The sequence below is a fragment of the Drosophila arizonae genome, chromosome 3, assembly GCF_054131065.1.
Source record: "Drosophila arizonae isolate 15081-1271.41 chromosome 3, UAZ_ARI_1.0, whole genome shotgun sequence".
NCBI lineage: Eukaryota > Metazoa > Arthropoda > Insecta > Diptera > Drosophilidae > Drosophila > Drosophila arizonae.
In genome coordinates, this window is record NC_142923.1 from 9,217,902 (window position 1) to 9,243,112 (window position 25,211).

The following is a 25,211-nucleotide window of genomic DNA, read 5'->3' on the forward strand; positions in this document are numbered from 1 at the left end:
TGTGTGAGTGTGTGTGTGTCGGGCTTTAGACGCATACCCTCGTTAATATTTTGATCGATCGTTCGACATGCAAAACAGCCAACTGCAAAACTCGCGATGACCGTTTGCCCGGTGTCGATCCGTAGACACGTTTTTATTAATTTTTTGTTTGACTTTTGCTTTATGGCGTGTTCATTGTGGCACCACAGTCAAATGTCAGAGTGGTGCTCACCAGCACACCACCACCAGCACCGCAGTCAAAAGGCCTGCTGGCTTCTCCCCCAATACTCTGCTGCAGTTATTTAAACTGATTACAGTGCCTTGTGTTCGGGCTCAGCAGGTGGTTTTCACTGGGCCTCAGCTTCGATCCGCGAAGTTAAGGTTGGAGCTGGAGTCGAAGTCGGAGTCGCTGCGTCTGCCTGGGTCACAGAATTTTGTCCGCTGACAAGAATAAAAAAGCAAAAAAAAAGTCTTAAACGAGGCGACATTCCGCGCCTGGCAACGCCCACGCAAAGTTGAACAACTTCAACAACTTATTTTGAGTATCAGTCCGGCCATAATTGTGCATGGCTAATACAGCTAGCCACACCCCATTACCTTTAATCATAATAAAAACATCAACGTTCGAAATTTACAAGCTGCCCTCGAGGCTAGCCGGCAAGTGTTGCAGCAACCCCTTTTTGTTGTTTTCGAGAGGAAACAGAGCAATAATAATAAAAGAGTTGCTGTCGCTCGCTCTTCTTCTAGGCGTTGTTACTGCTTCTTAAATGCAACAATTTTATTTGTAAGTGCAACGCATGCAACAAAGCTCGACTCAACACAAGGCACAATGTGCTTACACTGAGAGAAACGAAAATGTATAGCTAAAGATTATTGTCTTCAAGTTTGCTGAACTAGTTTCTATTTGAGCTTTCATTAGAGAGATTTATTATTAATCTATTACGAAATGAGATAAGCTGATTGCTGTTGAAGAAGATTTTCAAAGAACTCGATTGAACTGATTGTTTCTCGCAATGAACAGTTAGATAGAACGTAGCCATGAACGACTGAACAAGTTCACGGTAAACTAGCATTCCAGTTTACTATAAACTAATATTGAGTATCAATGTACTATCGCCTAGAAGAAAAATTCAGTATGAATTATTGAGCCAGTTCACTATGAACAAGTTGCTCTTAACTATTGAGCTAGTTCGTTTATATTTAATTTTTTTTTTTTTTTTTTTTTTTTTTTGTATCATTTATTTTTTATTTTTATTATTATTTTAAATTAATTTATTTTATTTATTTTTAATTTTGCTTTTATTAATCAAGGTTTCTGTGCAAACAGTTTAAATATGAGCTATAATTGAACTTATTTGATTATAAACTATTCTGATAGCCTACAAACTATTATGCCAGTTGATTATGAACCAGTTTATCGTTCACAAAGATTTCCATGGATACTCTATAAGCTCTATATTTTATTGTTTTATTTGCAATCATTATTTTTTTCAGTGTCATCCACACGCTTGCCAGTAGCTGTCAACCCAACGTCTCGCCGGCTCGTCTCTCTGTCTGTCGTTTGGTCGCTCGGTCTGTCGGTCTGGCTCTCCGTCTGTCAGTTGGTTTGTCAGAAATTGCCAACATGCCAGAGATTACCAACTGTCAGTTGAATGTCATGCCAATGGAACATGCCGTCAACTGAAGTGTTGAACTAATTTAGCAGCTGTTGAAAAAAAGCCAAAGAGAGCGAGAGCGAGAGAGAGCGAGAGAGAGCGAGAGAGAGAAAGAGCAAGACCGATATATATATATATATATATGTATATGCCAGCTTGGCGTATGGGTAATAACAAAGAAATTGAAATTAAAAACAGAAAACTTTAACACAATGCAAAAATGTATGAAAAATTGCGGTTGCTGCAATTAAAATGTTCGCGTTGCCGCATTGTACAGTGAACACTGGCCACATGCGAAATGTGAATGATTGCAAGACAATTAGCTGCACATTAAAAACATACGATAATTATGGCGTGCAAAAAATAGCAACAAAAAAAAAAACAATAAACTGAGCATCATCACGATGTTGACCAGCCCACGCTATTACCATGAACCATCTTGCTGGCCAAGTTAGCAACGTTTGGTAGTCAAATGAAATCAACGCGACGATGTATCCGTTGATATATGCTACGATCCGGCTAGGAGCAGCGGTGTTGATGGTCGTGTAATTAGAAAATGTTGTGCATAATTGGAATTGTAAATGAGCTGAGCTTAAATGCGAATGGCCCAGACAAAAGCAGAAGCAGAAGAAGAAGCAAAAGCAAAAGCAAAGCCATTGCCAGCAGCCGCTCAGGAAGTCGGCAATCTCGTGCGCGCTTTCCACTAGTTGCTACCTCTTTCTCCATCCCTCCCTCTCCACTATCGGCCACCTTTCCTTTCCCCTTTCGATTTCGTCCCGTGCGTCACTTTAAGCCCGCGTTTGAGCCAAGTTCGTGTTCGCGTTATTTCAAATGTAAATCGTAAGTTGTACTAATATTTTTATACTCTTTATACAGACAAAGCATGTTACAAATTGAAGATGAAATGTGCTGAAAAAGCTAATCATTTCCTAACATAACTTTACATATATAAATATGCATAGGTTAGCTATATAATAACAATAACTTAATTAGATCATTTTACAGAATATTTTATTAATTTCAAAATTTATAATTTTACAATGTATAATTGAATATATATTTATAATTTCCTTCATAATATTTTCCATTGATTAGCCTTAGCCTGACATTTATAAAAGTGCATAAAGACTAATTGGCATCATTTCGACCATAGTTCTCCAGTAGAGTATTTCAGTTTCGTTTTTTCCCACAGAAAATTTGTTTTTTCCCTTGTTTCACTTTTGTTTCAGTTGCTGATTTTTATCTGCAGTTAAAAGTATTTGTTGTCTGCATTGATGTTTGCTGTATGGAAGCGTTGATTTTAATGATGTGCCACGCCACAGCGCCAACTGAACGCCTTTGCCCCACTCTCGGTCCGCACCCAGGCAGACTAAACTGTATTAGCCAGCGGCTAACATGTGGATAACTCAAGCATTTTATTAGCCGTTGAATGAAATGACCAACTCCGGTTGACTAACTTGGTTAAGTTGATTGTCTGACATGGCTGTGGATAGCTGCCAGATACCAGCTACACACATTTACACAGATACAAGATACAGATACATTTATAGCCATAGATACGACAGTGGGTTAGACGCTCGCTTGGCCAGTTTGCTCACTGCTCACTGCTCGCTGCCCGCCTTTGTGCATTAATTCGATTTGAAATTAAACCGAACATGATTTTAAATGTGGAATTTTAACGTTTTAATAGTCGCGTTTATATTGCCATAAAATACAGCACAAGAAGTTTAGCTGAGAAAACCAAAACCACAGAGAAAAAAAACTATATACAAATTAAAATACTGTTCGTGCTACACGCGCCTTTTCAAAACAGATTTCTGGAGAAACCAAAAAGTTCTATTTGATGTGGGGCATTGCCATGACAGAAGGTTGCAAGCCCCCAACCTGATGATGAGCCATAGCCATCAGCTTAAATTTATGTTTAAGCTTGGGGTTCAGTCAAATGAAATAGGCAAACGAAATGTGAAAATAAAACATTCATATGAATTATTTAAATTTAAGGGAAATAAATATAAGCAATTAAGTGGGAAATATAAATGATAATAATGCAAAACGTTAATTTAATGGAGATTTTATTAGCTTTTAATTGTTATATTACATTTATTAACTAATACAGGCGAAGATCAATTGAAGCAGAATTTAACAAGAATGGAAGACTGGGATTGAGAGGTATAGAAAGAGTGAAAAGCACAAAAAGAGAGCGATATAGAAAGATATATATACATGTATTACATATTAACAGAGATATAGAGAAAGAAAAAATAATTTTAGACTTATAGATAGACATAGACAGAAAAATCAAAATTTCATTACTATATGCCTCAAAATTTATTTTAATATTTACCAAATTAAAAGAGAGCACACAACAGCCTCTGTAGCAAAACTCATATGCTCACTTCTTTTGGCAAAACAAAAAAAAAAAAAAAATAAAATAGAAGGAATTGCAGTTCAAGACCCTTAACCTCTATGTCTACCAATCACAGATGATGCAAGAACTATATATGAACAAAATTGAGATTTTTTTACAGCTCATAAATTAAACGGACACCTGTAAAATGAGTTTAATGTCATACGAAATACCAAACGAAATATCAATGCGACTGCACTACAGACGGACAAAAAATGGGGAGGGGGCGTAGCCGTATTGGGCTATAAAAGCAAAAGCCGATTTACCATTTGAGAGAAACAGTTACATGCAACGATCAGGAGGGGAGAAAGAAAAGAACAGAATGCATTTTTATGGTGCAGCGAACGTTTTGTTGAACATATCATTAAAATATCAAAGTTTATCACCTTATGCCACACAGGCACTCATAGAAGGTCTTAAGATCAGACAAGCACACACACACACACGCACACACTCGAGCATATGTAAAGGTAGACGTCGTGTCGACTTAATCCGTTCATTAGGTTTACGGGCATAAGCTCATGTTGTTTAGTGAGGCGTTAGAAACGAGCATAACAATAGAGCCCATTGGATGTGAGGGCTTGGGCATGGGCTTGGGGTACAGGGTATCTCTTGGTCAAAAATGCATTCACAATCACAATCACAATCACTGGTACAATGGCACACCGAGAGAGAATGACAGCACGACAGCATCTGCTGCCCCTTCGTCTCGTCTATTTTCTGTTTGAATTGGGTTTGAATTTTGTCAAAGGCCGCACGCATAATATTTTGACATTTTTAGTGTCGCTTATGAAATGCGCCAAAGAATTTCAGTTTGATCAAAGTCAAAATTCAAATCAAAAGTCTTTTAGTTTAATTAAATTCTAATTTATTATAATTTATCGCAGCTTAAAGTGTATTTTCATGTTTCACACACAAGCAAATGATGCCACGATTTGCATTGATACGATTTGATATTCCTTTTCTTTCGATTATTTTGATTTTTAAACAAATTAACACTATACTTTTGTTGAATCAAAAAAAAAAAAAATATATATATATATATATATATATACAAAAATATTTGTCAATTGGCGCGTAAGCTGCTTAAAACATCATATTGAACGCTTGCTGAGAGTTTTGACTTCTGTAAGCAGCTTACAAAAAGTTTTTCCATATAAATTTGACATGTGAACGATCCGACTGAACAATAGTTATCACAATATTATGACTTGATTATGTGGAAAGACTAATTTTTATTTGTCTAAGAACTTTTTTGTCTAAAGAGAATGAACAGAAAAAATGAAATCAAAATCAAAATATTGCTGCTGCTGCTCTGTATTATGTGTTAAATCGAGTATCAAGGTCATAAGACCTTTCACTTGTTATTGGCCCAGCTGCCGGCTGATGGGAGTTTTGTGTATTATTCATTTTGTTAGTTAGCGGAACAGGCCAGCGAATGAGCACAATAGCTGGGCAGCTTAAGGCCATAAGCATTGAAATTTGTATGAGAGCACAGTCCAAATATAGTTTAATAACTTATTAAAAGCGTCAAGAGCTAACAAATTTGACTAAGAGTTAGCATGGACAAATCTAAAGAAGTTTTATCTACTGTTATATATACAAGAATATATCAAACCTATTTATAGAAACAAATGAGCGGATAATTCGAAGAAGTTTTATGTACTGTTATATATAGAAGAATATTTAAAAACTATTTATACATAGAAGCAAATGAGCAGATAATTCATTTGGAAATAGTGTAAACAAAAAATAAATAAATCAATTTTAGACTCGTCGTATTTTTATGATAACTAAATAAAAATAAATAAAATTCAAATAAAATTATGCTATATTTGAGACTATTTTAAAACGTATTTGATATCCATTTATAGTCATCCTGCTTATATCTAAATAGAAGGGCTAATTCTATCACGCTACAGGGCATCCAAATGTAGATAAGCTGCGTACCCAATTTTTAAAACGATTTAAGGCACTTACCAAAATAAAAAGACAACCAAACACTTTTCCCAAATTGAGTGCGTGAGGGAAAAAGAGCAGAGAAAAAGAGTTTAACCCAAAACAAAGTCAAGTCAGAGCCCAGTTGTGGGCCATACACACACACACACACTCACACTCCCTCGGCGAGCCAATTAAACGCGCGTTATCTGCGCCAAATTTTAAAGCGTTGATACATAAATCCTTTTCGTTAAGCCCCGCAGCGTTCTTGACAGCCAAGGCACATGCTAACATGCCATTTTCCGCACCCAGAAAAAAAAACAACCAACCTCACCCCAACTCAGCAGGCTGGCTCGCTCCATCTCCCTCGCTCAAGGACCAACGCTCGACGCATGCTTGGAAAAAAAGTCGCGCGAAACTTTTTCGAAAGAGTTTTTCTCTCTTGGGGCGCAAACGACGCGTTCCCTAAAGGATAAGCCAGCAGGACGACGATGCGTAGCAAATCCTTCTATCTCTACCTCTTACTCTCTGCCTCTTTCGCTCTCTCTCTCCCTCACACTTACTCTGTGCGCGACTCGATGTATTTTAAAATTCAACTGCGGCTTAGCATGCGCATCATAAAATAAATTTTAAGCGCAAGTGGCGCCATTAAGTCTGCTTTTAACTTTTTTGCACCCACTACGCGGCTGAGGCGATTTCATAGAAGATACCAAATGGCTTACTTTGGAGCCCGAGCAGGAGCCAGGGCCGTGGCCGGGGTAGATGATGGTTAGGGAGGCATAAAGCACAGTTTGGGTTGCCCGCTTGCTGTTGGCATATAATGTGTAAAAAGTTTATCAAACCCTTTCCACACCCAAAAAGCGTAAACGATATAAACATATACTCTATATACATTTATCAGTATATACAGAGCCGGAGGTTAGGGTGCCACTAGATACTTTGTTTGCTTAGACACATTTATAATAGAATAGAGTTCATTCTTTTCGAGCTTTAGTAATAGTAAATTAAATAATTTGTATGAATTTTTTTATATACATATTCATATGTCTGAAGTAAGTGTATGTATAAATAAATATGTAGAGTTTAACAATTTTTTAAGCTTGACTAATAGTTTAATCATCGTTAATTTCTTGTAGCATAATATAATAGTATATTTTTCTCGGACTTTATTATTATTTGTTTTGTATATCATATTTAAAGACAATGTTAGAATCTTATCTACCAATGAACTTATCTTGTATATGCATGATTTTTACTAAAATAATTTAGCTTTCGAACCCGTGAACTCGCATTGTCAAAAATTCTTCTTTAAACTTCTTGAATCACCCTACTTCTATGCGCTGTCCTGTATCCCGTTGAGCCAAACAAAATGGCGGCACAACATAACACAACATCTTTTCCTTGCTTTATTTTTCATCTAATTTTTTTTTTTACGCTACAAAACTTTTCGACGCGCTCTTTTACAAATTACCAACAACTTTGGAGCGTTGTTTTTACGATCCGATTGTGCGCTGATGTGTGGTCTGCGGGTGTTTCTGTGCATATACATACATATGTATATATAGATGGAGATGTCAGAGTGTGTGTGCGCACACACGATAATACATACATATGTATATATATATTTAGTTGCTTTGAAGCTGCGACCGAATCGCCCCGCGGAAATGCCATAAAGAGTGCATAATTGAATTTAATTTCCATTCACGTTTTTCGCGCACAACAACAAAAACAAAACTAAACGATTTTAATTAAATTTTCTGCACACACTAATAAAACCATTGCCGGCAGCCAAAAACAAAGACTTATGGAGCGCTTTTTAAAAGGCTTTTAAGAGCCAGAAATTTGACATTTATATTGACAGGCAATAATAGACAACATAACTAAGCAAATTGCTGGCCGTTCAAGGGAGATGTGCAGATGTGCAGCAAATCGGAAGCCGCGAGTCGTGGCGGCAAATCTAGCAGATCTGGGGGAAAAATGCTAAAGAAAACCCCTTGCAAAACCTGCCGACCTGAGGTGAAAGTCAAAAGGAGGCGACTAGCAAATGCCATGTATTAATTAGAGTTGTAAATTATAGAAATCTATAAAATACATATGCTCTGTATATATAGATATTTAACAATTTATGGGAAATGTAATATTATAATTATAATAATAAGCAAAAAATTATATTAATAATAGGAAATATATAGAAAATTGTCTCTAAATAAGTTAATTGAACGCATCTCGTATACTTATGAAAACCTTTTTTCTATTTTCATTATTTTCTAATTTATGGCTTGAATTATATTATTATACTATTTGTTCTATATTTATATATGTATGACAGTTAGACTATCATCTAGGCATATCAGCTTAGTCATGCCCCGCACTACACATGTATACAGGGTATTTAAGGAAAACCAGTAGCCAAAAGATATGCAGACGGTATCAAAAACCAAGTGAGGCGAGACCAAGCCAAGCTAAGTCGCGCCAGACCAGGCCAGGCAAAGGCAAAGGCCAGACGGTCTGCGTCTGATATGGAGAACAGGCATACATACACACACACACACCCATATACCCATAAATCTTTTTGGCGGGCATTTTCACCAAGGCAGCGCCGAAATGACAATTGTGTCAGCTACTGTGTGTGGAGTGCATGGCCCATGGGCGTAAATAGGCGGCGGATCGCTTAGAAGTGCAACAAATCTATGAAAATAAATTAAATTTATGGAAAGTACAATTTTGTACATTTTTCATTTCATTTATGGTTTAGAGCTGCAGCTGTTGTTGTTGTTGTTGTTGTTGTTGTTGTTATGCGCATTTGCATATTGCGAAAATTGAACAGCTCGAGGGGGTCATCAAGCGTGGCCTAGGCAATCATAATTAACCAACAAAAGCGTAACAAAAGTGTCTGCAACAACAACTGGAGAATCTGCAGTCCAGAAGCTGCACTCGACAATTATGCGGCATCAGACAAAGAGGGAACGAGAGAGAGAGAGAGAGAGAGAGAGAGAGAGAGAGAGAGCAAGAGGAAGACTGACGGGGCGGCAGACATGTTGACGTACCTTTTGGGCATAAAATTGAAATCCCGGCCAGGATGCCGCTGCCACTGCCACTGCCACTGCCGCTGTTGTTTTGGCATTAAATTTGCCACTTCTTCGACATGCGGCTGGCATACGACGACTGTGACGCAGAGGCAACGGCAACGGCAACGGCAACGTCAGTGGCAGCGGCAGAAGCACAAGCGGAGGCAACGACAACAGCAACATACAAATTTATATGGCTGCGGGGCATGTTGAAATTATGCCATCAAATTGGTATCAACAGCCAGTGGAGAGACGATGCTGCTGCTGCTTTTGTTGTTGTTGTTGCTGCTTCTGCTTCTGCTGCTGTTGCTAGTAGAAGTTGATTCTGGTTTTGCTCTTCGCTTTTCGGACTCCTTTTTAAATGCTAGTGGGCTGCGAAACAACAACAACATCCAGCGACAATTTGTGTGCGATGTGTAAAGTAAAATGTTGCCTGGGTGTGAACCTAATGCGTGTTGAATGCCTCATGCAGACGATGCATCAACAGCCAAAGCAACAACAACAACAATCCCAGCAACCACAGCGTTCGAATCGTGTAGCTTGTAAGCAAATTAGAGCAACTTGTGCAGCAGCAAAAATTTATAATTACTTTGATAAAGACGTTAAGAGCTTAGATGTTGATGACCTGAAGTAAGGCAAAAATTTCATGAAAAAATAAGAAATAAATAAAATATATAAAAAATTGGTTAAATTGGTTAAATTATATATAAATATATAAATTTATATATGTAAATAAATATATGTACTAAGTATATGCAAAAACTATAAATTATTTGTATTCATAATAGGATCAAGTTTTTCGTTTCTTTATATATTTATATTTATATATTTATATCAGGGACCGTAACGATTATAACTTTTATAGGAAAAAATTAAAAAATAATTATTATTTTTTGATAAATTAAAAAAAAATTATTTTTAATAATTAAAATTGATTTTTATGATAAAAATCAAAAATAATTATTACAAAACAATTTTATATAAAAATCAAATCATAAGTCTTATATTTGATTTTTATTATAAAAATCAAACATAAGACTTATGATTTGATTTTTATTTTAAAAATTGAAAATAAAAATTGAATTGATATATCTCTTGAAGTAAAGGAGCTAGATCATATATCGGCATATATATATGATCTACGCATTATTACCTTTCAGATGATATATAATATGTATGTAAATATGTACATGTATACGTACATATACATTAATTATATACTTAGACGCTTTCCCAGGGCACTTGCGCTGTGCACTTGCTCGTACCTATTCAGCAGATAATGTGAGGGGGAGACAGATGCAGATAAAGCATAATCACTGTATATATGTACATACATATGTTTATATGTATATATACGTATTATTGTCACCTTTCCCTGCTCCCATAGATATAACACTTGGTATAAGTTTACTATTTATTTAGTTTTAAGAACATTATTTTTTTTATAGAGTCTGCACTTAGGTTAGACCTTAACTCTGTCAGCACAAGCTTAAGCGCAGAAAATGCCCTTTCCACCGAAACCTGCGTGGCAGGCACCGAGTGAACTATCTTGGCAAGACGGTACAATCGTGGATATGTGAACTTTTTGTCCTCCCAATAGCACATAATATCCACGTTTAAATCTATTGGCTTTGGGGAATATCCATAAATCTCCGTTATAGCCAATTTGAGTTCCGGTTCGTCCTCTTCCTCAGACTCTTCACAGTCAGACGCAACCTCAATAGAGTTCAAAGAGTTAGGCGTTTAAAAATGAACATGTGCTTTGGGAATTCAAAGTTTTAGGATATTTTTACAATATTGAACAATTTTTAGGTTTGGTATTATTTTTTATAAAATGCATTGACCGATAGATGCCCACTGTGCGTATGTCATTATGCTCTAGTTCAATCTATCTCTTTCACTCTTTTGCGCCTAATGTAAATTTTTTATCTATGGGAGCAGGGAAAGGTGACAATAATACGTATATATACATATAAACATATGTATGTACATATATACAGTGATTATGCTTTATCTGCATCTGTCTCCCCCTCACATTATCTGCTGAATAGGTACGAGCAAGTGCACAGCGCAAGTGCCCTGGGAAAGCGTCTAAGTATATAATTAATGTATATGTACGTATACATGTACATATTTACATACATATTATATATCATCTGAAAGGTAATAATGCGTAGATCATATATATATGCCGATATATGATCTAGCTCCTTTACTTCAAGAGATATATCAATTCAATTTTTATTTTCAATTTTTAAAATAAAAATCAAATCATAAGTCTTATTTTTGATTTTTATAATAAAAATCAAATATAAGACTTATGATTTGATTTTTATATAAAATTGTTTTGTAATAATTATTTTTGATTTTTATCATAAAAATCAATTTTAATAATTAAAAATAATTTTTTTATAAAAAATTACCAATATAAGTTTATCCTTTTTTTGAACTCGCCATAAAAAAATATCCTTATGTGTGTTTTCCTCTCTCTTTTTGGGAATACTTTTGAGCCTCAATTTTTTTAAATGCGTAACACTTATTTGCGGTCCCTGATTTATATATATTTATATTAACTGGAAATAGTCTTTTTATAGTAGATTTATTCAAAACTGCCTTTACACACATTCACAAACACATCTTCCAAATTCTGATTCTTGCAAAAATCTTGTGCAATTCGAACAACTTTGTAGTTTGAGGGCAACTCATTTCGCTTTTGTTAAATTAATTTTTTTTTTAATTTTTTATAGTTTTCAAAACGTTTTTAAAATCAATTTCTGCGAACGCCAGTACTTGGCACAGTTCTAAATCAAGTGGAGCGCCTCCAACTTTTGACATGTGTGCAACTTTGTCGCAACGAACGAAAGAACCGAAAAAAATATAAGGGAAGTCGGCGAATCGTTGAATCTCAGCATAATACGTATATTTATATGGAAACCGAGATACAACAACAACAACAGCAGCAGCAAAAAATTATTTCATAGCCTGTCATAAATGTCGGCGGCAAAGCTTTTGCTGCTTGCATCAACTGTGGCTGCCTCAGCCTGGCAACAATTTGCAGCATCTTCATCTTCATTTTCATCTACAGCTGCTGCTGCGGCTGCCGCTGCAACTGTTGCTGCCGTTGCTGCTGCTGCTGCTGCTGCATCAAGCGGCATTGCGCGTTATTATGATCTTTTAATAGCCCGCAATTTTCTCACCTCGCAAAGTGTGAATATTATGGTGTAATTGCATCAACGCATCAACTCCTACCAATTTCCAAGCTAAGGGCCTAAAAAGCAGGCCGCACCAATTGCCAAATCGTCGAGACGACGTCCCCCCATCCCCCACCATCCTCTCTACCTCTCTATACAGTCCCATCATAACTTCTGTTGAGGCCGCCGTTCTGGCATTTTGGTGCAATCCGGCTAAGTTGGCCCGTGGGGCGTTGATTGTGGCACTACTCCTTCTTTTACTCTGCTTCTTCCTTTTCGGTCGAACGCTTTTCGGCCGTCCTTTTTGGATATCGCTCTGTATATTGCCGACAGGTTCATATTACCTGGCTTCTTTTTTAAAAATTTTTTTTTTCTTTCAGAAATTATTGCAAAAGTGCGTAATTATTTTCTGTGCTCTTAATTTTCACAAGATTCGACAAAGTGAAGGGGCTGCCTTTTATTTTTTATTTATTGAAATTACGCGTTGCGTGCATGAATTTTACTTTGGCTGTAAGCGAAGCAGAGCTGAGTTATGTGGAATTTACTGCAGCAAATGAAATTACAAAATCAATTTAAAATCAATTTGAAATTTTAGATGGAATTAAAAAGAATTTTTGTTTTTTTAAATATTTAAAAACAATAAAAAAAAATTTTAAAAAAGCATTACAATCTGTGAAAACTTAAGATATTAAGAATTTCATATCTATTTTATTCCGATTCTATAGCATTACAGCTTCAATTTAGCAATAACAACTGGCTAACTTGCACTGCACTGTTGCCAAGGCTAGGCTAGCTACCAACTTAATGGGCAATAGCAATACGAATTCCAGCAACCATTTACGCAATCATTAAGCATGAAACTAATTTGTGTGCCTCGAGAGTGGCATGCGTTGTGATAGCTCACACACAGCATTACAGCAGACAGACAAACAGACAGTCAGACAGACATAGAGAAGGAAAAAAGTCCGACGAGTTGAGTTGGCATGTTGCACGTGTTGCATGTGGCCGACAGCTCGGCTTGGCTAAAAACACATGTTGATGATGACTTCAAAACGAAACGCCACAGCCAGAAACAGAAACTCAAGCTGAAATCTACATTATACAGTATATAAAGCCGTTGAATTATGGGCAATTATCATTGCCAGAAAGTAGGTGTGATGATCGCTGTCTCCTCTGGGACTTCACAATAAAATAGCACAAATAATTGAAATGTAATTTTGTGAAATTGCGTTGAAATATGCAACACTTGCAACAGATTGAAACGTTGAGGCATGCCACAGAAGAACTCTTTTGGCGCCCAGACGCTCGATTTCTTAATCAAAATTCCATAAATATTTGTATTTTACTGCGCTCGACTCCAAATGAAAGGTTATTTATCAATTTGTAGCGTTGATAAAGGGTTGATGTGAAATTGTATTCGATATTTTCTTTTTCATTAACCTGATTCGTTATGCGACTCTATAGAAATTATCTCGAGGCACCAGCTCATTTTTGATTTGATCTATTAATCGTTTTTTGGAATAGCCAAGCAAGAGAAAAGCATTCGTAATAATGTGTTGATGGCCACGATTCGCCAATTTATCGATTGGTTCAACTTGATTAACTGTATAATTTTAATTTTAAAAGGTAAGAGGTAAGCTATAACAAAAAGGTAGTCAATAAAAGCGGAACAAATAATGTATTAATTTCTTAATATTAAATGCTTATCGTAATATTAAGGAATACCAAGCAATACTTTAAAATTCTCTTTATAATCTATTTATAGCCCATTTTATATTATATTCAAATAACATTTTCTAGCCAATTGATATGCGGATGACATTGAAGCATTTACGACATTTCCATTCACTGAATTCAATTTGCCAATATCTAAAGCTGTTTTCTATTTTATAAATTTTGATTACTTTATTATATGGTCGAAAATTATGTGATTTCAAATTGGCAAATTATTCACTTATTAATATACATAAAGAACTGTGTACTTAAGAACTGTCTCGGTCATTGTTATAAAAACATTTACGAGCATAAATTAGTCAAGAAAAAACAAATAGCGAATTCCAATTCCAGAATATGTGACAAACTAGAATTATATATTTAAATTAATAGATCAATAAAAAGTCAGAGTAATTAAATACAATAAACCACGCACACTACTACAAACAAATATATTTACATATACACAATATAGACCGATGGATATGTCAGATGTGATTTTGCAAACGGCTAACAACAAATTCCATTCACACAAATTAATAAAATGAATAAAATAAGAGCTAGATAGAGAGAGAGAAAAAAAAACAGATAAACTCGTACACAACGGGGCATAACTTAGACATTTTATGAGCAATTAATTTATGCGTTGACAATTCTAATGAGTTTTGATATATAAGTATATATTCTTATATATATACTCTATTATTGTGTTGAGTTGAGCCAAGTGGAGATTAATATATGTATGGAACTGGGGAAGCGTGTGTTGGCTGTTTTGTTTTGGTTTTGAACAAAGCGATAATCAACCTGAATATAAAAGCATATAATATTAATAATCATAAAATATATTGAAATGAACGCTAACTAGCTAACTAGCTGATTTGATTAAAGGTCGCTCGGTGTGTGAATCTGCTATGCATTTTGATCGTAATGCGATATTGTGTTAAAAATCACTGAACAGATTAAATAATCTTCGCCACACGAAACTAGGGATAGAAACCGGTTTTACGAACGCTGTGAATCGAGACACCTAGTTAATTTGCTTGGCAAGATATAATTTAGATAGTCAAATTTTATAGGGCTAAAATGTGAGCACATACAAAAGTCTTTGACGTTCCCTTCTAAATGGAAGTTACCAGACTGATTTGTGAAGAAGAACTAGATTTACGATAGTCGATTATTCGATGGGGACCGTTTCTATACTGTAAAGATTTTGATATATTGCCTTTAAACATATTAAGTAATACAAATTTTAAGATTTGCGTACTATCGATAGTTGAATTTGTTATAGTCAATAGGCCAATGCTCTTTATATCGATATGTGGGTATGTACTTTGGAAGGAAACCTTTCTTATGTAAAATTAGAAACTAACGATATAAAGATTAGATCAATATGCCACTCTTTGGTAAGATTGTTGATAGCATATTATAAAATACACATAACAATAGCAAAGAAACCATAAAATTAATATACTATATATTGATGTATTCCGATAACTGCTTTTCACGCTCCACACAAATCACTGATATTTGAACTCAAATAATCCATTAAAAAACTGCGGCATACAATGTGGCTATAGCCGATGGCAAGGATATGAACAGCAAATCATAAACCCAAAGCGTAGCACATAACCTCAATTTAATAAAAACGAAAAGAGATCAAAAATCAAAAGAAATTATAACGTTGCGTGCCTTGACAAACACACGATATACCAATCAACAGCATGAGAATCAACGATAACAAAAACTGAGAGAAATAATATAAAAATTTTATTAAAAAATTACAATACCCAAATGACCAAAAATACGCCGAGACAGTGAAGAGCCCCTATGAAATGATGATCGTTCCGATGCGATGCGATGCGATGGGATACCTAAGAGGGACAGAAGAACGAAAAAAAACTGTGCCAACTGCACATTAAATTGTGATGCATCAATAAAATTTGCCTGCAGCTAGTTTCCAAAAGCCATCGCTACGAAAGTGTTAACTTCGAAATATGTTGCCGCTCTATAATTATGGATGGTTTTTCGGTATAATTGCGCCCGGGTAGCGATCCACAATGCATGCGAGCAGCCAACTCCAACTCCAAGTCCAACTTCAACATTGAACATCAAAAAACCGACTGCTTCAATCAAAGCAACTGACGAGCTGCCGTTGAGGGTCCTCCCCAGACTCCAATCGGGTATCGGTATCTCTGTATCTGTGTCTGTATGTGGCCATAAGGTATCTGGCATCTGAGCTGGTAGCTGTCGACGTTGCTTGAAGTAGCTCAAATTCATTTATCTAAAAAAAAAAAGGAAAAAATAAGAGACCCAAAAAGAGAACACGCCAGCCAATTCTAAGGTGTTGGCCCGCTTGCTTAAAGCCAGAAACGACGAGCCCAAAAATGAAAGAAAAACGAACGTTGGAGTAATTCCGGTAATTTACGAACCCTAAAAAATCAAAAAAGGGTAAACAAAAATTGAAAAACAAAAAGCAACTCGTCGTCGCTTATGATTCATAATCACAAATTTCTGCAGCTCATGGGCGCTCTCTCGCCTTCGCTCTATCCCTCTCACTCTCTCAGTATTCTCTTTTATTCACTTGGCAGCTATCTCGCTTTGCGTCTACATCTGATGATGATCAATGATCTGTAAAGTGTTTTTCGGTGAAGTTATGACTGTGGAGAAGGCTCCAGTCTCGAGTTCTCGACTTGCCGCTCAGACTCCGAGCCAGGGGCTAAACGTGCGCTCGCTTTAATTTTCAATATGTCTGGAGACTGGACAACGAGGCAACGAAGAAGACGACGACGGCGACGACTGGGTCAATGATGATGGCTTTTGTTTTTATGGCAGACATGTAGGCACCTTTCAGCTAATTTATAAAGCAAAACCAAAAAAAATTGAGAAAGTATCTGAGCGTGTACATGTGTGTGTGTGTGTAGTGTTCGTGTATTGTGCTAAAAATTCATACAACCTGACACAAAACGTCGCGTAAAAAATGTTTAATTGAATGTTTTTCAAAATTATGAATTGAAAATATATTAAAGTTGATCTGAATTTAAATATTATTATAAAAGTTAATAATTAATATTATTATTTAAATAAATTTAATAATTATATATTTGAGTTTTTATAGTTAGAAAGTACCATATAAATTAAATCTAAAATCCACTTTGTATGCTAATACATTTAACCTTAATCTGAATACAAACTTTATATAAAATATCCTGCAAAAAATGAGGTTGTAAAATCCCATATGGACAAAATAATATCTTAAATCCACATTTTATGTGCATTTCGTATTATTTATTTGATATATTTTTCCACAATTTAAAGCCACCGAAATCCCCTTCACAGAAAGTAAACAAAAATGGAGTTCAATCAAAATTCTGTACCACCAATCACAGAAATATATCCAGCCTACTCTATGCAAAAAATTGCATAATAAAATGTTATAATAAATATATGCATAAATGTGACCACAACAAACTCATTATTTTACATATCACACATATTTTGACATGACCATAACCAACACAGCAAATAAATTGCCAACAACCAATCGATTTGGACGTTATTTTCTTCTTCTACTTCATTTATTTGCGCTTCTTTTTTGGTAGCCACCTCAAATGAGGAGCATTTCGATGTGCCCTGTGTGACCAGCATCGCCAACAAAACCCAATTTACGGCCATAAATCGCAGCAGCAGCCACAATAATTCAGTGCAGGAAATATTTTTCGCTGGGTGTTCAAACAAATCAAACCGCACAGCATAAAAAAAATACAAAAAAAAAAAGAAAAAAGTAAATAAAAGAGTAAAAATAAAAAACAAACACGAAAACAACGTAAAAATCATTGCTGTACAAATTTATGAGCCAAATAACAACGGGAGATGACAAGAGCCCAGCAGCGGTCACCACCTACAGTTCAATTTGAGCTGCCTGCTTAACTATGCGATGGTGTGTGCGAGTGTGTGTGCATGTGCATGTGTGTGGTGCCATCTACCAGGTCATGTTTTGGCCACTTGGTCAATAAGTCAGTTACTTGTAGGAAAGTTATGAAAACATGCAAAACGCGCTAATACCACGCAGGAAGCCAAAAAAAAAAATATATATATATATATAAAATATATTGTACATATAAAAATAAAAATAAAAAATTAAAAATATTTTGATATATTCAAAATGATTAGAATAATATAAACCTTGTATCCTATGTATAGTTTAGTTCAATTGATAACATAACATACATACATATATGTATATATGCGTACTTACATATATACAAGCAACAATGCGTAAATACTTTTGCTCACTTCTCACTCATTCCACCTGCATACCCCACTCGAAAACCTACCGTTCGCACAGGGTATTTGGAAAAACGCGTGATAAATATTTGCGTTTCATATGTGTGCAGCGCTTATGGAACGTATATAAATAATATTCGCACGATATATGTCCCCTTGGCAGGCAGACGACGCCATCGCCATCGCCTTTGCCATTGCCATTGCCTTTTGCCAATGCGAATGCGATGCGCAGGCGCAAAGAAGGCGCCTCTGGGCATCAACGGGTTTGGCCTACGTGGGCGCCGTCGCACTTTATGTGCGGAATTCCATTTCCAGCCCAAAAGCAACACATTTATATACACATACATATATAAACAGAGAAAGAGAAAAAATATATAAAGTGAGCAAACAAACCAAACAAAACAAAACTCAAGTTGCCGTCGCCCAACTTGATATATGCGCTGCATGCTCATAAAAATGTCAAAAATTGTGTTGCACCTCAGACCGAGTGGAAAGAGCGACGCTTTGTCTGCCTTTTGGATCCTTTTGGACACTTGGACTACTCCAACATCGAGCTGGGCTGTGTTGAGCGCATGCGCGCATATTTCGCATTAATTGGCAAAAACGTAGCCACCACCACCACCACTAGCACCACAAAGCAGCAGCAGCACCACCGGGGCACCGCCAACGATGACGCTAAATGTGCACAGCACACGCATAGGTGGGCCTCCAAGTGCCAGTTGTTACTACACTGTCAAATACAGTAAAACACCTGATGAAGGACAACTATCTTATGAAATCCAATTACGTATCGTTTTGCGTTAACAGATGAAACAGATCAAAAATTTAATCATTCAGATTAATAATAAAATGTTCAAGCTGCGTTAAACTATTGTATTCTACTACTCTATTGTATTCTACTCACATTTAGATCAGTTCAGAGTTAAGCAGTTCTTGTGTAGAGTATTCACTGTAGCCACAGATCGGCAACACCGCGCCCAGCTGGCTTAGCTACAGTCTGTCTTGGACCCGTTTGTTTAGCGCTTTAAGCGCATTTAATGTGACACAGAACGAAAAGGATAACGACGACAGAAGCAGCAGCACCAGCAGCCGCAGCAGCGACAGCAGCAGCACGTGACACAATGGGCAATAGGCACAGAAAATGCTGAATGCAGGAGAGGCGACGCATGCGTGCCAAAAGCAAATTTCACGCAAATCAAAATGTCATAAATTCGTGGCTTATGCCGCGCAGGAGGGGATCAGTTGGCTATATTTATAATGAAAATGATACGACTGCGCGTCGACGTCGCCTTATACACAACAACAGTACCAACAACAGCGAAACAAAGAGAAACGCAAGAGCGAACGAACGAACGAAACGGGACCCAAATGACAAGTGTTAAACTGGCGCGCGAATATCAACATGTCGTCGCTCGGCCTCTAACAAAGAGCAAAACCAACAACAACAGCAGCAAGCGAGAGAGCGTTGTAAAGTGTGAGTACAAGAGCGAAGAGCATGGAAGAGCTGCCAGCTGACAAAAATAAAGTTTTGAAAAAGTACCAAGTGTACCAAAAACAAAGAAAGGACAAACATTAAAAATTAAAAATTTTTTTTACCTATTTTATCCGTATTATTTAAAAGTATCAATTTTAGTACATTTAGTATTTTAAACAAAAGTGGCAACACCGCAAACAAGCGTATAAGAATCAGAGACAATAAGTAATTCGAATTATGCTTTACATACCAACAAGTTTTGCTGAATTTTATCCCATATGTGCATGTGTGCGTGTCAGTTAAAAAGCACTAGAAACGGGAAATTTATCTTCATTCTTCTTTCATCTGCTGTTCATACGCAAACAACACTAACTTAAAAGGCAATATTAAAATCATGTAAATTAACTGCACATGCTAAAACTGAAACATTTTGCAAAATATTTTCGCCTACACATAACGGCAGCAGCCTCCGCACGGTAGCTGCTTATCTCACTCTAACACAAGAAAATGAGGCGCCAAATAAGCGAAAGAAACACAAGCGACAGCCAATTAATATTAAACTTAATTTTCATCTATATTTGCACTTTAAACCACTGCAACAATTATTGCACTTTATTACTTAAACACAACACAACACTTTTCAACTAAGCGCAGCTTAGTAAACGAACATTAACGCACAAAAAATAAACACACACACGAGAGCAGACACTCAATAAGCCGGCAAAGTGTCAGGCGACCAATTAGCCACTGAAACGTATCGATGCTTATCGATAAGTGGGCGGCGATAGTGCAGCTAGAGCTGAGCATTGGATGGCGATATACATATAATGGTTTTAATTGAAATGCGATTAATTGCAAAACTATTAGGCTGATTAAATAATTGAATATAAATAAAAAGTGTTTTATACGTTTGGCAGCAGCAGTTTGATTTTACTAGATGCCTTAAAGCACTTAAACAACTGTCTGAAACTTAAGGAGTTTCTTTTTTTTTTTTTTTTGCGGCAAGCAAACATTTATATCCTTTTCATGCTGTATACAACGTTTATAATGGCCGTTAAGGCTTACGGAAAGCAATACAAGTGTGCTCGTGTCAGTGTGTGTGTGTGTGCGTGTGTGCGAATGCGTATAATGGACGCCATGCTCTTAATCGCTTCGACAACAACAATAACAACAGCTGTAACTGTAACAACAGTAACGGCAACAAGAGCCACTAACCATGATCTGTGGGCACGAATGCAAGATAGACGAGGGGAGGGGTGTATATATGGGGATATCCTTAGTCCTTGCGACTGCGACATTCATAGTCTGACCAACGAACAGCAATTAAAACGGATTAAAAAGGCAACAAACTGATTTATGTGCCAAGAAACTCAAATAACGACAAATACGAGCCATGTGCTAGAGCTGGGGCATCGGCAAAGAGGAGCCGGAGACTCTACCTCCATCTCGCTCGCTCCCTCACGTTAGTTGCTGCTCATCCGAAATTGAAATAATTGCGCAGTGAAGCAATTTAGAAGAATCACATTCACATGCGTTTCCAGTCACTGTGTCCCAATGCTGCCGTCATTGTTGTTGCTATTGCTGTTGTTGTACTAATTGAAAAATATTAGAAGAGCAAACGAAATGGCACGAGGAAACCGAAAAGGAAAACTTTGCTGCTGCTGTTGCTGTTGCTGCTATTGCAATTTGGCGCATAGATCTGTGCAAGCAATTCATGTATTCGGAATTTATAACCGCATATAGCGCACATAAATCCCAGCCAGAGCAGTGGCAGCAGCAACAGCAGCAGCAGCGGCAGCAGCGGCAGCGGCACAGCAACAACAAATCGAACTTTATCTGTTGCAATGCCAATGGCTGCCATCTGCTGCCACGCCCCTAACCAGTCCCTAGCTTGTCGCCAAAGCTATTGCCACCGTTAGAAATGGCTGACGACGGGCATAGCCCTATTTTTCTAGGGGCTGGGGCTGCGGTGGGGGTGGCATATACATATGTAACGGCATACAACGCTTATAATTGCCCGTTGTTGCACGCATCTATGTATGTTGGTTTGGCAGCTACACCCCATGCACACACATCCACACACACACACACACACGCCCACCGAGTGGACGATTGTAAAATGTAAAATTCTAAATAAATGGCCATGAGGCAAGCGGCAGTGGCTGCCACTTAAGCGCCGCAGCCACCGACATCGACCATGTGTTATGGCCTAAAGTAAATCTTCATTAGATTTGCCAGAGTGGCCAAAAGGCTGCTGCTGCATGGCCATAAAAACCAGCGGCACTGCACAACGGTATTTATGGCCACTTTTGTTGTCATTTTAATTGATTTCAATTTTTGCAATTGCATTTGAGCTGCCCGACCCAGAGATAAGCATGAGTAAATGCAAGACGAACAACTCTCCTTCTCTCTCTCCCTCTCTCTCTTTCTCTCTCTGTGTCTCTGCTACTCTTTGAAATTTGTTATATTCTAAGAAATTTACGATCTGCCGTTTTATTTTATAGTTTCTATTTAGCATAAGAAAATTCCATCTAAATCAATTAGTTACAATAAAATACTAAATGCAATCGTCTTCAGTCACAATTACTAAAATTGTTTAACTTGTCCTTAGATACTTCTGTGTTCCCTTCAATTTGGAAAGAATCTTTTATCATTCCCTTATATAAAAAAGGTGGAAGATCTGATATTTCCAATTATAGAGGCATCGCGAAATTATCTGCTATTCCGAAGTTATTTGAGAAAATCATAACATCGGCCTTGCAGCATTTTTGCAAATCGATTATTCAACCATCTCAACATGGTTTTGTTCAAAATCGATCTACGTCCTCTAATTTACTTGAGTTCACTTCGCTTGTTAATGACAGCTTTTCCAAAAAAATGCAAACCGATGTTATTTATACGGACTTCAGTAAAGCATTTGACTCAGTACATCATCACATACTAATTCTTAAGCTTGAACGCTTAGGATTTTCACCCAGTCTTGTCTCTTGGATTTCATCCTATTTAACGGGTAGAACCCAAAGAGTCTTGCTGAGAACAGCTATGTCTAAACTTATCTTTGTTTCGTCTGGTGTACCTCAGGGTAGCCATTTGGGCCCATTGCTCTTTTCCCTTTTTATAAACGACCTTCCTAGTTGTATCTCGTACTCCACTATATTTATGTATGCTGATGATGTAAAACTTTGCCTTCCATACTCCAGGGCAAATGGACATCTTCACCTTCAAGATGACCTAAATGCATTTCAACTTTGGTGTGTGGCAAACCAGCTTGACCTAAATTGCTCAAAGTGTATGACAATGACCTTCAGTCGTACCGTTCCTCTAATTGTTGATTATAAAATTAGCAATATTTCCTTACGACGCATCTTTACAGTCAAAGATCTTGGTGTGTTCTTTGACTGTAAACTTAACTTTAATCTTCATATTTCTACCATCATTAATGAAGCCAAAAGTGTGCTTGGCTTTATTAAACGTTGGTCTAAGGAATTTAAAGATCCTTTTATTACCAAGCGCTTATTTACTTCGCTTGTGCGTCCTATTCTAGAGTATGGCTCTGTCGTATGGTCTCCGCAACATAAACTGTATCAGGATCGTATCGAATCGGTCCAAAAACAGTTTCTTCTCTTTGCCTTAAGAGACCTTAGATGGGACAGTAATTTACGATTACCGTCTTATCATAGTAGGCTCCAGCTAATTGATCTTCCATCGCTAACCAATCGCAGAACAATTTTAGGAATTGTTTTTCTGCATAAATTGATTAGTGGTGATATTGATTCGTCCTCTTTGTTGGGTCGTCTAAATTTTTTGGTTCCGTCCCGAGCAACTAGACACTATCGTCCGCTTCATTTACCTGTGTGCACTAGGGATTATTCTTTGCACAGTGCGTTTCATGTTCTTTGTGTTAATTTTAATAAATATTATCACGTTTTTTCCTTAGAGCTCTCTCCTCCTAAAATAAAAAGTGTACTATCAGCTTATCTTAGGGAAATCACTCACAATGCCCAGGCATAAGCATTGGCATACGTTTTTGCTGCTAATGTTGTGTTAGTGATTTCTCAATTCTATTCTTATACTCTATTTTTGGCTCTTCCCTTTCTCTTTTCTTGTTATTATTTCTTATTCTTTTTATTAACTTTTCTTGCAACTTCTTTTATTACCGTCCTTTTTCTTTTTCTATACTTTATCTCTTCTTATTTTCTTTTTTTTATTATTGTTTTTTTTTTAACTTTTATTTATTTATTTATTTTTTTTTTATATTATTATTATTATTTTTTTATTTTTATTATTATTTTAAGAATTATTTTAATTATGCTAGATATTGTTAATAACCAACATTTTAATATTTTATTTTTTTAAGTTTCTTACTAACACTTTCTTTTCATAGCTTCAATAGTATCACTGACCATATTTGGCTGTGAGACGTGGGCATAGCCGGCCGGACTGGCAAATAAAATACCCCCATCGGGTTGGTGTTACTATTTGAAATTATATCGTGTACTTTGTATAGGCTTTTTTAAATTAAAATTGACTCTCGTTTTTGTCAATAGCTTTAAGAAATAAATAAATAAATAAATAAATATATATATATATATATATTTGAGTTGGGATTTAAAGAATCTAGCGAAATTTTAGTATATGATAAAGTTAAATACATACATACATACATACATATATTCAGGTGCTGAAAGATATGTCGAATCTGGCATTTTGTACATCGTTAGTTAGGGATATCAAATGCTTAACTTTATGAATTAAATTACAGCATATATAGATGGGCAGCTTTGGAGTTGTGATGAAAGTTGTAAAGAAGCTGTAGCAGAGCAATAGCTAGCTAAGATTCTCAGGTGTAGCTCTGACAGTCTGTGAGTCAAATTCTTTACAGAAAAATCAATCATCTATGCAGAAATAACTTTGATGTTTTCAAGTTAACTGAGAGTAATATTTTACTGCCTGCATTACAGCTTGGACAGATCTCCTATACAGATTTCACTACTACTTGAATTTAATTATTATTATTGATTTTTTTTTTTTATTTAAATCAAAAAAAAAATAAATAAATAAATTTGAATTTCATTGATTTTATTTTATTTTTTTTTTCTTATTTTTTTATCCCAGTATTATTATCTCTTTTCAATTATTTAAGGTTTTATGAAAAGTTAAAAAAAAAACAGGCTTTCATAAGGACAAGATTGATTGATTGTCTTGGGCGTAGTGGAGCTTACAATGCTCTAAAATTCTTTCTTTTCTTAACAAAAACTCATTTCAAACTTTACTCCTTCATGCATTACAGCCTCGTGCCTATGCCCAGCAATCGAGCTATCCTCTAGCCAAGACCAAATAAAACCCAATTCCCAACCTCTCACACTCTCACCTCACTCAACATTGGGCCACACCAGCCACATCTTAATTTGTAACTAATTTTGGCTTTATTAAATTGATATCACTTACAAATTAAATGAAATGTGGCTCAGTTCAACCGAGTTCAAGCAGACAATCGAGTGG

General features: G+C 36.3%; 1 long non-coding RNA gene across 1 annotated transcript in view; it reads right to left on the reverse strand.

Annotated features, from left to right (window-relative positions):
• LOC149269642 (uncharacterized) overlaps positions 1–20,464 on the reverse strand; it is a 114,050-nt gene extending 93,586 nt beyond the window's left edge. The window contains exon 1 of the long non-coding RNA XR_016269061.1: positions 19,960–20,464. This is a non-coding gene — a long non-coding RNA (uncharacterized LOC149269642). The remainder of the gene's footprint in view (positions 1–19,959) is intronic.
• Between the last annotated feature and the right edge of the window lie 4,747 nt (positions 20,465–25,211).